Source organism: Salvelinus alpinus, chromosome 7, assembly GCF_045679555.1.
Source record: "Salvelinus alpinus chromosome 7, SLU_Salpinus.1, whole genome shotgun sequence".
Taxonomy (NCBI): domain Eukaryota; kingdom Metazoa; phylum Chordata; class Actinopteri; order Salmoniformes; family Salmonidae; genus Salvelinus; species Salvelinus alpinus.
This window is the reverse complement of record NC_092092.1, coordinates 9,695,556-9,711,695: the sequence shown is the minus strand read 5'-3', so window position 1 is coordinate 9,711,695 and position 16,140 is coordinate 9,695,556. Positions and strand designations below refer to the sequence as shown.

The 16,140-nt window shown below is 40.7% G+C and overlaps 1 long non-coding RNA gene across 1 annotated transcript; it reads right to left on the bottom strand.

The window, feature by feature from the left end:
- Positions 1–2,343: 2,343 nt before the first annotated feature.
- On the bottom strand, positions 2,344–10,210 carry LOC139580397 (uncharacterized). Its single transcript, XR_011676029.1, has 3 exons — positions 10,113–10,210; positions 4,268–5,359; positions 2,344–4,143 (listed from the first exon to the last, which is right to left on the bottom strand). It is a non-coding gene; the product is annotated as an uncharacterized lncRNA (long non-coding RNA).
- Positions 10,211–16,140: the final 5,930 nt, after the last annotated feature.

The window sequence follows — 16,140 nt, the reverse complement described above, 5'->3', positions numbered from 1 at the left end:
CCACTGGTTTGGCAGTGGACAGCGTGGCTTGGTTTGTTGTGTTTTGGCTGGGCACGATTTCTGACGTAGCCTAGCGCAGAACAGCTCCACGGATTTACGTACATTCTTATATTCAGACAACAATGGGACAGTCAGTCTCGCTGTAAAACAGCAGCACATTTTGAGAAAAACAGTTACAATAATTTTGATGAGGAAATTATAATTACAAATCGGGTTAAAATGTGATCAATAATAGTATTACCTAATTTAATGGATTAGGTTTTCCCTAAGAAAAAACTGTTAGAGACAATAGGCCACATACAATATACATAATTCAGGAAAAATACAACTGAACTGTACCATTATAAATAAAGGGCTATATTTGATACATTGCTCAATAACAATAACAGATCAGGGATCTCTTGTCCTGTGAATAGCCTATTACCAAAGAGAAACTACGCTCATCAGTGTGTAGGGGGTGATTCGTGCCAGAATGAAGCTTTGTGAAGCTACTGATACCTCTCACCAAGTCACCTAAAGTCTTCCTAGCGCCATAAAATACCGCCACGAATTAACATGGACTGTCAATGGAGACAAGTTTTTCCTACGGCTTCAAACTGCAGTCGCGTTCATGTCACGTTCAGGTTACGTGACACATACACGTCACGTAGACGTGGCATTGACAGGTCACATGTCTGCTTGCTTGTAAGTTTATTATGAAAGATCTAACAATGAACGCCTTAAAAAAGTCTACATGTGTTACGAGTCAAGTGTTAGTTTAAGTGTCTGTTTAGTTTATTTTTGAAGATCTCACCATGAACACCTTACAAACATCTACATGTACATGATTTTGTAAAAAAAAAAATTCATTGTCGGAGTAATCTAATCAATTTCATTTATCGATTTAGCTCAAATAGGCATATCACCTCAATACAAAAATTATTAGGCTAGTTGATATCGTAGCCAGCCACCATTACTGTATAGATATGCCTATTTCTCACTTCAATACAGACACAAGGGCTTCTTTGTTCGGGGTAGCCCTATTCAGAAATAAGAGGGAGCTTAGGTCTCTAGACGCGCATTCAAAATAACTCGGAACTCGAAAATCTCTGACTTCCGACTTCAGTGCATTCAAGACAATTGGAAACCCTGAAAAAACCAGCTCAGACTGGGGAAAATGTTTGTTTTGAGTGGTCATCCAACTCGGAATTCCAATTCAGAAACTCTGGCATCTTTCTCTGACCTGAAAACCACTGATGTCATGATTTTACCTCGTTTTTTCCCCCCCAGGTTCCCAGTTTAATAGACACAATAGACATGGGGTGGCAGGTAGCCTAGTGGTTAGAGTGTTGGGCCAGTAACCAAAAGGTTGCTGGATCGAATCCCCGAGCTGACAAGGTAAAAATGTGTCGTTCTGCTCCTGGACAAGGCAGTTAACTCACTGTTCCCTGGTAGGCTGTCATTGTAAATAATAATTTGTTCTTAACTGACTTGCCTAGTTAAATAAAGGTTAAAAAATTCACTGTCACCATGCAATCCTTAGGCCTCAATTTCTGTGGTGGTGTCTTATGGTTAAAATCAGGTCTCGAATTGAGGGGGTATGTGTGGATATAGGATTAACCCTTGTTATAGATACAGGCAAAAAGCATATGCTACCGCTTGTTTGCTTAGGCTATTCATTTCAGTGCAGTTGCGTTCTTACGCCTAAACGGAACCGAAAACACCCCAGCCTGTTTTGATCACAGATCAACATTTCAGCTGTTTGTCATTGATTTAGCCCACAATCGCCTACAGATTTGATACACATGAAGACCTATATTTAATCTAGATTTGATAAAAAAATTGCCTGACTAGGATTCTCACTTTTCCCCACTTCATATTTGTTACCAATTAGGCTAAATCTATTCCTGTTAATAAGCTTTTGTTTTGCTATTAATTTGCATATGCGATTAAAATTATTTACCATCTTCTGCTTTTTATGAATAAACAGGTATCAGGGTAAACAAATAATATAATTTCGACCCCCCCCCCCCACATTAATGTTACTTATGTTACAGATCACAAAGTAATCTAATTTCCACTCCATTCATATGCAAATACATTTGATTTATACACTGGCTTGTATGGCTGGTTTTCATTTAAACAAGCCATCCCTTATCTACACTGAAATAATATTATTTTAGTAGTCCTCTATTATGATATTTTTTTTAAATCATAGCTCATTAGTACAACCCTTATGGTTCAATATATATATATATCTATTTTATGTCCTATGATCCAACAATGAATAATGTTGAACAAACAAATACCATCGAGGGATACGTTACAATTTACAATAATTAACACCATTTGAAACAGCTGTGAAAACCAATCTGGCAATATTTTAAATATATAAATGTAGATTTTTTTTAATTACATGTGTCAATTTACTTTTACATAATTTTTGTAGACTCACATGGCAATCAGACTGAAATACTTAATTCTGGTGTGTGGGATAGGGAGAAGGTGGGTGCTGTGTGGATGAGAGGTTCTACCTGTCACTTGTTTTCAACAGGCAGTCAGTCTCAGAAGAGGGAGACTGCAAAGTCCAGGCGCTGCTGCTCTCTTTGTTCTGAGTGTTTGCAATGCTAGTGTTTTTCGCTAATCTGTGCATCTCACATTATGTGCCCAGTATGATAGTTTTCTTGCTCTTTCGTAGCAGATAATGACAACATGACAATAACAGTAGCTGATGTAATGAAAAGCTGGAGGGTGGTTGGGAATGGAGAACATCAAGTGGATCCATGTCTGGGTGTTAGGCAGAACCCCTAGGTCCTGGAGAACAGGAGCAGAGTAAAGGGAACATGGTAGGAAACAGCCATAACAAGCAAACACACAGGTTACAGGCATATCAGGTATGTAAAAGTACAGTTATTGTTTTATTTAATTAGACATGCAATCATGTTAATGGCAGACAGAAAAGAAAGGATTACATGTCTGAAATGTTTTATGTCAGTGGGGTTGATGAGGGAGGTAAGGGATGTCCCTGGAAAAGGAAAGAGAGATGAGATGTGAGAGAAACTCCAGGGTGGTGTCATGACCACTGGAGCCTGACTTACATGCCCAAAGTAAACTGCCTGTTACTCAGGCCCAGAAGCCAGGATATACATATAATTGATATCATTGGATGGAAAACACTTTGATGTTTGTAGAAATGTTAAAATAATGTATCAGACTATAACAATTGATATAGTAGCAGAAAATCCAAAGAAAAATCAACCAGATTTATTTTTGTTGTTGTTGAGATCCCATGCTCTTTCAATGGAAAGCTATGGGCCCTATGTAATTCCAGCTCCCAGATTGCAATTACTATGGCTTCCACTAGATGTCAACAGTCTTTGATCAAGGTTTCAGGCTTGTTTCTTCCAAAACGAGGAAGAATTTTGAGTTTTGGTACAAAGAGTCACAGTAGGAAATCAGTCCGCGTGACGAAGAGGACGTGCACTTGCTAATTTTACTTTTCTATTGAACATACTTCTTTCTGTATGAAATATTATAGTTTTTTTCATTTTAGGGTATCTAAGGATTAAATAGAAACGTAGTTTGACTTGTTTTAACAAAGTTTAGCGGTAGCTTTTTGGATTCCTTTGTCTGCATGTTGAACACTTGGATTACTGAAAATCGATGGCGCCAACTAAACAGACTTTTTGAGATATAAAGAAGGATTTTATCTAACAAAGCGACCATGCATGTTGTAGCTGGAACCCTTGCGATTGCAAACAAAGGAAGAATTTCAAAAAGTAAGTGATTATTTAAATCACTATTTGCGATTTTATGAAGTCTGTGCTGGTTGAAAAATATGTTGATGTAGGGCGCCGTCCTCAAACAATGGCATGGTATGCTTTCGCTGTAAAGCCTATTGTAAATTGGACAATGCAGTTAGATTAACAAGAATTTAAGCTTTTAACCGATATAAGGTACTTGTATGTTCATAAATGTTTAATATTCTGATTATTTATTTGAATTGCGCGCCCTCCAATTTCACCGGATGTTGTCGTCAGGTGTCCTGCTGACGAGACAACTAGCCCTAAGAAGTTGTTGGATGTTGAAGCACTTGGTCCCCTTGATTCTCCTCCGGTGGCTCTCCTTCTGTTTCTCCTGCGCCCTGTCCATGTTCAGTCTCACCTTGATTGATAATAGAAATAAATGCAATTATATTTCATATTATTACAAATACATCTGTTATATATATATATATATATCTCTTGGAAGACCAGCAAATAAATTAACAGCGGACAATAATTTTTACCTGGTCAAATACCTCCACATCCTTCTCAGCCCATACTTGAAGGTGGTCCTCGAAGGCGTATTGATCACATCAGGTTATAAGGACACAAGGCGAGACCCAAATGCAGACACGGGAAGCAGATGGTTGAGCTCCGATATTTATTAATCCAAGGGGTAGGCAAAAAGTAGGTGGTGGACAGGCGAGAGTTCATAAACCAGGTCCGAGTCCAAACAGTACCAGACGAAGGGCAGTCTCGAGGTCAGGCCAGGCAGGGGTTCAGTAAACAGATCCGAGTCCAAACAGTACAAGTTGGAAGGCAGGGTTGAAGACAGAACAGGCAGAGTGGTCAGGCAGGAGTGCTTGGAGTCAGGACTGGCAAGGGTCAAAACCAGGAGGACTAGAACCTAAAGAGACTGGGGGGAAAAATAGGAACAAGGGAAACCGCTGGTTGACTTGGCAAACAATACAAACTGGCACAGAGAGACAGGAAACATAGGGATATATACACCGGGGATAATAAGCGACACCTGGATGGGGTGTAGACAATCACAAGGACAGGTGAAACAGATCAGGGTGTGACAGTACACACCCCCCTCTAGGGATGCCATCTGTCTACAAACTAAAAGGATTCTTCCGCTGTCCCCATAGGATAACCCTTTTTAGTTCCAAGTAGAACCCCTTCTGTGTCTAGGTAGAACCCCTTTGGGCTCCATTCCACAGAGGGTTCTACATGGAACCAAAAAGACTTCTACCTGGAACCAAAAAGTGTTCTCCTTTGGTGACAGCCAAAGAACCCTGTTGGAACCCCTTTCTGAGTGTACTCAACAAGTAAGTTTAGCCTGTTAAGTTTACACCTTTTCATTCTGTACTCAAACATCTGCCTGTTACTCAAGATATATCTCCTTTGCCATCTTCTCATGTCTTTTCTTGGAACTCCATCCATACATAGCTTGGCCTTGGATGGATCATGTTGCAATGAGATGGGCACAGAGGTAAGTATGTACAGTACTTTTCAGTGTAGTGGCAAATTAATTGAACAGGAGAAGAGGATGTGGTTGCTTGTGGAGGGAGAGCAGTGTGGGTGGTGGGTAGTTATGGCACATCACTTCTTGACTAAAAGAAAGATAGATTTAGAAATTAGTTTGACCTTGCCATAGTTCAACAGCTGAAAAGCCTTCATTAACATACTCCCAGAGATAGCAAGACATTCAGTAATCACTGAATGAAGTAGTCACTCATCCCCATTTACAATTTCATTCATCAATTAAATAAATTATACGAAAGTAAATTCAATGACATTATTATTGTAGACTATAGGCTACTCCTGTATCTACCTTGTACAATACTGTAATCATTAAATTAAGTAGCGTACCATCCACATTTTCAATAAGATAAATAATACAAGCACATAGTTACATTATTGTAGAATAGGCTACTCCTGTATCCACACTATGTTAGGATACCGTTATGATTTCATTGGTTTTGTCAGGCATGATTTTAAGGTCTTCGATCGAAGTTGTATGTCGTACCTCGTTCCCTTCTTCAGTAAAAAGTATTTTTGCATCCTCCATTTAATTCAGTTAGTGTGAATGTGTAGGCCTACTGACAGTGGACAATGGCATGTAGGGGTAGTTGTCACGCTCGTCGTAATGATTAGACCAAGGCGCAGCGTGCGTAGAGTTCCACATTTTTTATAAATCGAAACTCATAGAACAAAACAATAAAACGTGACGCTATTGGTGCACACAGGCAACTATCCGTAGACAAGATCCCACAAACAGAATGGGGAAAATGGCTACCTAAATATGATACCCAATCAGAGACAACGATAAACAGCTGCCTCTGATTGGGAACCATATCAGGCCACCATAAAAATACAATTCACCTAGATGACCCACCCTAGTCACTATCACGCCCCAACCAACAGAGAATAAACAGCTTTCCATGGTCATGGCGTGACAGTAGTATATTACAATGTAAAATATGTACAGTGCCTTGCAAAAGTATTCACTCTATTTTCCTATTTTGTTGCATTACAACCAGTAATTTAAATAGATTTTAATTTGGATTTAATGCAATTGACATACACAAAATAGTCCAGATTGGTGAAGTGAAATGCAAAAAAGAACTTGTTTAAAAAAATTCTAAAAAACTGAAAAGTGGTGCGTGCATATGTATTCACCCCCTTTCCTATGAAGACCCTAAATAAGATCTGGTGCTAAACTAAGTGTCACATGATCTCAGTATATATACACATGTTCTGAAAGGCCCCAGAGTCTTCAACACCACTAAGCAAGGGGCAACATAAAGACCATGGAGCTCTCCAAACACGTCAGGGACTGTGGAGAAGTACAGATCAAGGTTGGGTTATAAAAAAATATCAGAAACTTTGAACATCTCACGGAGCACCATTATATCCATTATTTAAAAAATTGAAATAATATGGCACCACAACAAAACTGCCAAGAGAGGGCCACCACCAAAACTCAGACCAGGTAAGGAGGGCATTAATCAGAGAGGCACCAAAGAGACCAAAGATAACCCTGAAGGAGCTGGAAAGCTCCACAGCGGAGATTGGAGTATCTGTCCAGAGGACCACTTTAAGCCGTGCACTCTGGGCTTTATGGAAGTGGCCAGAAAAAAGACATTGCTTTTGGTGTTCAACAAAAGGAATGTGGGAGACTCCCCAAACATATGGAAGAAGGTACTCTGGTCAGATAAGACTAAAATTGAGCTTTTTGGCCATCAAGGAAAACGCTATGTCTGGCACAAACCCAACATCTCTCATCACCCCGAGAACACCATCCTCACAGTGAAGCATGGTGGTGACAGCATGATGCTGTGGGGATGTTTTTCCATCGGCAGGGACTAGGAAACTGGTCAGAATTGAAGGAATGATACATGACGCTAAATACAGGGAAATTCTTGCGGGAAACCTGTTTCAGTCTTCCAGAGATTTGAGACTGGGATGGAGGTTCACCTTCCAGCAAGACAATGACCCTAAGCATACTGCTAAAGCAACACTCGAGTGGTAAGAGAAAACATTTAAATGTCTTGGAATGGCCTAGTCAAAGCCCAGACCTCAATCCAATTGAGAATCTGTGGTATGACATAAAGATTGCTGTATACCAGCAGGAACCCATCCAACTTGAAGGAGCTGGAGCAGTTTTTCCTTGAAGAATGGGCAAAAATCCCAGTGGCTAGATGTGCCAAGCTTATAGAGACATATCCCAAGAGACTTGCAGCTGTAATTGTTGCAAAGGGTGGCTCTACAAAGTATTGACTTTGGGGGGATGAATAGTTATGCATGCTCAAGTTCAGTTTGTCTTATTTCTTGTTTGTTTCACAATAAAACATATTTTGCATCTTCAAAGTGTTAGGCATGTTGTATAAATCAAATGATACAACCCCCGCAAAATTCTATTTTAATTCCAGGTTGTAAGTCAACAAAATAGGAAAAATGCCAAGGGGGTGAATACTTTCGCAAGGCACTGTATATATCCAATAGCACCATGTGTGTATATTTTCATTTATAATTTAATTCATCCATGAAATAAATAATACTAGCACATCAAATTACGTTATTATTGTACACTAGGCTTCTCTCCTATTGACTCAGTAAATAATATTGCCTATGTGCATTCAACAATACGTTATAAACATAGTGATTATTTTCAAATTAACCAAATTTGCCTTAACACAGTAGGCCTAAATATTTTCTAACGATATTATAAACTTAAATATAGCCTACTTACTCCTCAATCGGATTAAGGACATCTTGGTAATTCTTTTCATCGTCTCTAAGGAAACTATCTGGGGCAGACACTCTTGAAAATCATGTCTGTTGCTTGTAGAAAAACAAAACAAATGTCTGCGCAGAGTTCTCAAATACCGTGCCTGTCTCTCACTCTATGAACGGTCACATCTATCCGGTTTCCTTGGGACGTCCCTACCCTGAACCCTAAACTATAACCCTTAACTAAAACTTAACTTAACCATTTTACATTTATACTTGATTGACCTATGGACATCCCAAGGATCCCGAATAGCACTCCTCTATTCGACTGAAAGCCATGGACACAACTCTTATTGGTTGTCTGATGTAGCCTACTGGGAACTGGTAACAACTCAGTCTGTGATTGGTTAACAACATTTAGAATGTATACAGTGAGATAAAATAACATGCCATGAGGTGTTGAGGGAAAGACAGATGACCTATAGATTGGACATAATCTTTTCTAGGCAGTTAGCGATAACAGGAAATACACAAGCTGTAGGCTACACTATTGCTCAAGGTGGCTACTTCGGAATGTCAGCTTGAACATTTATGATTGAGATTAAATATATTAATATAAACTATGCATCTTATGACTTTCATTAACACACAGGCGTCACATAGACGTTAGTAAGGCGTTGGTATGACGACATGTTAGTTACACGCAGGTGTCGCGAAGACGTTGGTATCATGTCATTTCAGTCAGACGTTCAATGGTAAACGACAGCCACGTGGTGGTATGGTTGCCTAGGCTTAATTCTGGCATATATCACCCCCCATACCAGTGAGTAAACATTGCGAGCAGTAGAGTATTATTTACAGTGCAGTGGTCATAAATACTTGTCCTGGACAGCTACCCTCCTGTAAGTTTTAGCTCCAACCCCAGCTGTAACTAACCTGATGCAGTTTATCAACCAGCTAATTATTAGAATCAGGTGGGCTAGATTAGGGTTGGAGCGAAAACCTACAGGACACTATATCTCCAGGAAGAGGATTGAAGAGCCCTGGTGTAGTGGATGGATGCCTTGGGTCTGTTGATCAGATGGGTTATGTAACAATAAGAGAGAAGCTGCCTGCTGGCGGCAGCTTCAACTCCACTGTGTCCATTGCGTAATTGCACACCAGGCAACACGGAGAGATTCGAGGAATTAATTGTAATTATTAGGCTACATATTCGTTATTAGCCTGTAAATCACCAAAGGCATGGGACATGTGTAGGCCTACATGATAATAAAACATTGTAGCCTATTTTTTTGCACTGAAATAGTGAAATTGAAACAATTGAGAGAAATTAGACTCGAGTTTGACTGAATTTCTTTCATTTTCTGTCCATTACTTTTATTTGAGTGTCGCTTTGTTTTTTCCTTTTCCCCAAATAAAGCTTTCTTTGCTCACATTACATAAAATGAGATCATCCACAAAGACGTACGGTATTCGTAGTGCGCCACAGTTTTTGATTGCATCAATGATTACCGTTCATCACCTGACCTCTAGTGGTGTATTGTCGGTAGTACAAATAATAAACGCAGGACAAGATCGATGCAAAGTTCAGATGTATAACCGTGTTGCCACTTTCAAAACAACTGGGAACTCGGAAATCTCAGACAACTGGTAGCTAGGAAAAAAGAGCTCCGACTAGAAAAATCGTTTGAACGTCATCCAACTCGGAATTCCGACCTGAAGATCACTTACATCATGATTTGGCCTCGTTTTTTCCCTGAATTGTCAGTTGTCCTGAAAGCACCATTCAGTCCTCACACGCTTGTGACAGAGTTGGCTGTTACCTCGGGCTTTGCTAAGTATGATTTATCTGGTGAAATCATATTAAAATGCTAGAAAATAAACATTTAGGCGTTCAATTACAGTTCGTAAAACTGTTAAATGTTTAGTTATCTACAGTAGGCTATGATCTATTAAAGCTGCTGGGGGCGCTTTTATTTGTCTCACATTTCAGTTGGCTAAAACTGTCCATTACACTTCCGACGACTCATAACACCAGCACAGCATTTCAATAATCGTATTATCTTAGTATAACAGTTTTTACGGAACGACCCGTTTCCCCACAACGTTTTTGAACAGACTTCGACTTACGTTTGTTTCCGTTTGGTGGGTGTGGCGAGGTTTGGCTTGAAGCAATGAGTGACGTGTTTAAACGGTAGTGGCCATGCTGACAGCATTCCCCAAACCCTCCCCGTTTTTCAACTGGTCGTTCAGTACAGCCCCGTTTCCGTTCAATTGAACGTTCCAGAACGTAGAAATGTAGTGAACGCAGCCCTGCTGATTAGAAAGTCCTGTGTAGATTGTATTTTCAAGCTATATAAATAGAGAGTTGCACACAATATATATAAGCTTCCAGTAATGTATTGGGTAAACCACCAACGTTTTACAGTGCTTTCTTCAGAGTAATATCATGAGTGCTTGCTCCTTGTTGTATAGACAAACACTGCAATTAGTGCAGCCAATGACCACAGTGAGGGGTGTGTTATAGTAATTAGGGTGATGAGGGATGAGAAAGTGGAACAGTTCAACAAATATACAATAGTTTACAGCATATTGAATGTATTAGCCTATTATGCTGCTGCGCATTGGTCCTCCGATCCTTCCTACTACTCCTCCTCAGAAGAGGAGGAAGACGAGCGTTACAGCAACTGTGGAAGGTCAGTTCCACTTCGCTATCGCGCGTCGTAGAACACACCTTCACAGCCTTCATTATTTTTCATAGAATGCATAGCCCCTCGTTGATTAATCAAATGTATTTATAAAGCCCTTCTTACATCAGCTGATATCTCAAAGTGCTGTACAGAAACCCAGCCTAAAACCCCAAACAGCAAGCAATGCAGGTGTAGAAGCACGGTGGCTAGGAAAAACTCCCTAGAAAGGCCAGAACCTAGGAAGAAATCTAGAGAGGAACCAGGCTATGAGGGGTGGCCAGTCCTCTTCTGGCTGTGCCGGGTGGAGATTATAACAGAACATGGCCAAGATGTTCAAATGTTCATAGATGACCAACCAGGTCAAATAATAATAATCACAGTGGTTGTCGAGGGTGCAACAGGTCAGCACCTCAGGAGTAAATGTCAGTTGGCTTTTCATTGCCGATCATTGAGAGTATCTCTACCGCTCCTGCTGTTTCTAGGGAGTTGAAAACAGCAGGTCTGGGACAGGTAGCACGTCCGGTGAACAGGTCAGGGTTCCATAGCCGCAGGCAGAACAGTTGAAACTGGAGCAGCAGCACGGCCAGGTGGACTGGGGACAGCAAGGAGTCATCAGGCCAGGTAGTCCTGAGAGAGAGAGAAAGAAAGAAAGAAAGAAAGAAAGAAAGAAAGAAAAAAAAGAGAGAATTAGAGAGAGCATACATAAATTCACACAGTACACCGGATAAGACAGGAGAAATACTCCAGATTCAACCACCAACTTACCATCCTGAGACAAGGCCGAGTATAGCCCACAAAGATCTACGCCACGGCACAACCTAAGGGAGGGGGGGGGGGCGCCAACCCAGATAGAAAGATCACATCAGTGTCTCAACCCACTCAAGTGACGCACCCCTCCTAGGGACGGCATGGAAGAGCACCAGTAAGCCAGTGACTCAGCCCCTATAATAGGGTTAGAGGCAGAGAATCCCAGTGGAGAGAGGGGAACCGGCCAGGCAGAGACAGCAAGGGCGATTCGTTGCTCCAGTGCCTTTCCGTTCACCTTCACACCCCTGGGCCAGGCTACACTCAATCATAGGACCTACTGAAGAGATGAGTCTTCAATAAAGACTTAAAGGTTGAGACAGAGTCTGCGTCTCTCACATGGGTAGGCAGACCATTCCATAAAAATTGAGCTCTATAGGAGAAAGCCCTGCCTCCAGCTGTTTGCTTAGAAATTCTAGGGACAATAAGGAGGCCTGCGTCTTGTGACCGTAGTGTACGTGTAGGTATGTAAGGCAGGACCAAATCGGAAAGATAGGTAGGAGCAAGCCCATGTAATGCTTTGTAGGTTAGCAGTAAAACCTTGAAATCAGCCCTTGCCTTAGCAGGAAGCCAGTGTAGAGGCTAGCACTGGAGTAATATGATCAAATTTTTTGGTTCTAGTCAAGATTCTAGCAGCTGTGTTTAGCACTAACTGAAGTTTATTTAGTGCTTTATCCGGGTAGACAGAAAGTAGAGCATTGCAATAGTCTAACCTAGAAGTGACAAAAGCATGGATTAATTTTTCTGCATCATTTTTGGACAAAGTTTCTGATTTTTGCAATGTTACGTAGATGGAAAAAAGCTGACCTTGAAACAGTCTTGATATGTTCGTCAATAGAGAGCTCAGGGTCCAGAGTAACACCGAGGTCCTTCAGTTTTATTTGAGACGACTGTACAACCATCAAGATTAATTGTCAGATTCAACAGAAGATCTCTTTGTTTCTTGGGACCTAGAACAAGCATCTCTGTTTTGTCTGAGTTTAAAAGTAGAACATTTGCAGCCATCCACTTCCTTATGTCTGAAACACAGGCTTCCAGCGAGGGCAATTTTGGGGCTTCACCATGTTTCATCGAAATGTACAGCTGTGTGTCATCCAAATAGCAGTGAAAGTTAACATTGTAACAATGCCAAGCATAGAGGCATCAAGTCACATTTTTAGAGTCTTTGGTAGGAATCAGGGTGGACACTTTAACCACAAGGCCACTGAGTTGGTTCCAGGTGTCTTTGTGTAAAAAATATCTCCAAAATGTTAAATTGTTGTGAAATCTTTCTATCCATTTCTATAATTTCTATGAAAGCATTTTATTTGCGAAAAATACATTATTTGATATAGGCTATCCTTTTCATGTTTTTATGAGTGTTTGAGTTTAAGTCCTTTACTGGCCGCAGTCTGCTTACACTTGCTTTCAAGCTAGGAAACATGGTTTCTTTCAGTATTTCTTAAACTTCTTCCTCTGGGGATCGTTTGGGTATTTTTCTTTTGCTTTTGTTATTCAAAACACACCCCAAAAATTCTATGCGATTTCTTTATATCTTCTACCCTAAGACATTTAATTGTTTTAAGATCGTACTAACATGGGCAATCAAGCTATTTTCTTCTCTATTTCAGGACACCTGGGGTATAAGACAGAAATGTGTAAAAATGATTTGATGAAACTTACATGTTGACCATATTGTGTGCGATAGCGTTGCAAAATAAATGTACACATACATGTTATTCAATAATTTCATCCAAACTGCTAACGTGCGTCCGCATAGCCAGTATTTTAGACGCTTGACACGCTGCAAGTCTCACCTCGCCGCAAGTCTCACCTCGCCCATCTACTGATTGATTTTGACAAGCATATATCCACTTGGGTGATTGAAAGAGAGTTAGCATTCTTAGCAATAGTTATCAACTGTACCGCAGAAATGGAACGTAAATCACAGAAAATAGATGTTGTGATGGCAGCTGCAGAGAAGTATTGCACCAATTGAATGCACCAATTTGTAAGTCGCTCTGGATAAGAGCGTCTGCTAAATGACTTAAATGTTAAATGTAAAGTATTTGAGTATACGAGATTTGACTTCTGAAGAGTTACAGGGTCTGTTGAGTGGTGGTGTTCCATGAGTTTTTAATGAGTTTAGGGTTAGTTGGAAGGGTGTTTTTTAAATTTAGTTTTTAGTTAAGTTTTACCTTTTCCACTTTGTATCACAATGTAATGAACACGAGGGGAGACAGAGAGCTGGTTTCAAGTGCAGGGCACAGCAGGTGTTTATTGCAAAGGACCACAGGAGGAGGCAGGTAGCTGGGTCCAGGGGCAGGCAGAAGGTCATACACAGGGGGTCCAAAAGGGCAACATTACAGGCAGGGAAAAGGCTAGTAACGTAGTCCAGGAGATCAGGCAATAGGTTGATAACAGACAATCCGATAGGCTAAAGTACAGGCAGGGAATAGGCGTTGTTAGTGAGGCAGGCAAATCTATCATACACAGAATGCATAAATCACAGGCAACCCAGCGTTCTGAAAGACGTGTCACAAAATAAACAATACCTCACAGTGATGGAGTGCAAAGAACTGAACTAAATAGTGTTTGATAATGACATACAGGTGTGTGAACAGGTGATCAGAATTCAGGTGATTGGGATCTGGAGAGTGAGCTGCGTTCAGGGGATCTACGTGTTTGAGGGTGTGAGTTGGAAGCAGATGTTACATACAAAGTAAACTGGATTTATATTATAGTCCAGTTGGGGGCGGTAATTCAACATATTGGATGTTGAATTTAAACTGCAAAGAAGACGCCGTTAAACAGCAAAGAAGACGAAAGACGAAGAAGGCCACACTACAATTGGTTGTGGTAATGCAGTTTAAAGTTGGTTGTCAACCGCGATATAAAATCCACAGAAGAAGTACATGAAGAAAGATGTAGGAGAGATTAAAGAAAACAAACTAGGTTTCCCTTTTTATCTGTGGATTAATTGTCAGAGTAGAGAACACATGATTTTGTATGACTAAAAACGGGTCAAAATTCTACAAAGATCCAGCAAAAAAAGTAAATCTTAATAAAGAGCAGTGATACTAACAAGAGCAGTGTGCGGGTTTCTTATTTTTTCAGGTAAAATAACAACCTAATGTTTATCTCCTAGGACAAATTAGCTAGCAACAATAAGCTAGCTAAATGTCCATGAATGTTTCATGTGTGTTTTGACTTGTGGTTCACATTTGGTTTTGGTATTTTAACCTGTGTGTCATGAACGCGTCTGGTAGGATAGACAAAATCAACATGCGCGTATTACTGCCGTTACCTCAATAAATGCACTAAATAACACACAAAGATATGTCAAATTAGGTAGCCCATATTTTAATCTGAAGGGTTTTTGGTGTCTAGTAATTTAAATGCATCAGACAGGTACTAGGATCATCTGGTTATAAATGTGTGTGTGTGTGTGTGTGTGTGTGTGTGTAAAAACGATCTTGGCCCGTATCCACAAAGCATCTCAGAAAAGACCATAGGAATCCTGTTAAAACCTGTTTCATCAAGAAGACAAAAACTCCCAGCTCAGAGTAGGTTTTAGGATGACGTTAAGACACTGCACAGACAAACTCTGAGTCCAGGAGTAAAATCAACGCATACAGGTTTCTCAGCTGGTAATCACGAAAGTTTGAGGTACTGCCAAGGAAAGATAGTGACGATGCTCATTGACATTGTTGCAAATTAATAACCAATCGCGATGAGGCATCACCCGCTGTGAATTCTATGGCATGGTTCAGCCAACCAAGGTGAATGTTGCATGGTAAAACGTTTGATATAAATTTTGCCAGATTTTTGCCTAATTTGTTGGCATGCATGACCTTTATTTAACCAATTCTGATGGTTGTTAAAAGCGGAATTTTGACAATGTTACCATTATATCAACACACTTGGCACCCCGTTTAACAACTTAACTCCCTTTTATCAAGTCACTTGCCGATAATATTGCATATGTAACGGATGTGAAATGGCTAGCTAGTTAGCGGGTACGCGCTAATAGCATTTCAATCGGTTACGTCACTTGCTCTGAGACCTGAAGTAGGGTTTCCCCTTGCTCTGCAAGGGCCGCGGCCTTTGTGGAGCGATGGGTAACGATGCTTCGTGGGCGACCGTTGTTGATGTGTGCAGAGGGTCCCTGGTTCGCGTCGGGGCGAGGGGACGCCATAAAGTTATACTGTTACATTGATGCTGTTGACCCGGATCACTGGCTGCTGCGGAAAAGGAGGAGGTTGAAAGGGGGGTGAGTGTAACGGATGTGAAATGGCTAGCTAGTTAGCGGGTACGCGCTAATAGCATTTCAATCGGTTACGTCACTTGCTCTGAGACCTGAAGTAGGGTTTCCCCTTGCTCTGCAAGGGCCGCGGCTTTTGTGGAGCGATGGGTAACGACGCTTCGTGGGTGACTGTTGTCGATGTGTGCAGAGGGTCCCTGGTTCGCGCCCGTGTCGGGGCGAGGGGACGGTCTAAAGTTATACTGTTACACATACAACGTTTCAAAGGTCTGTCATTTTCATCGAACACAATCACATTTAACATAAACCCTAGATGTCTTCAATTGCCCAACTCCTAGGCATGCCCAATTTAGGAATATTTTTTAACAACGATGTTGCGCTCAAAAGGGATAACATGAAATAGCACAATGTAGGTAATGAA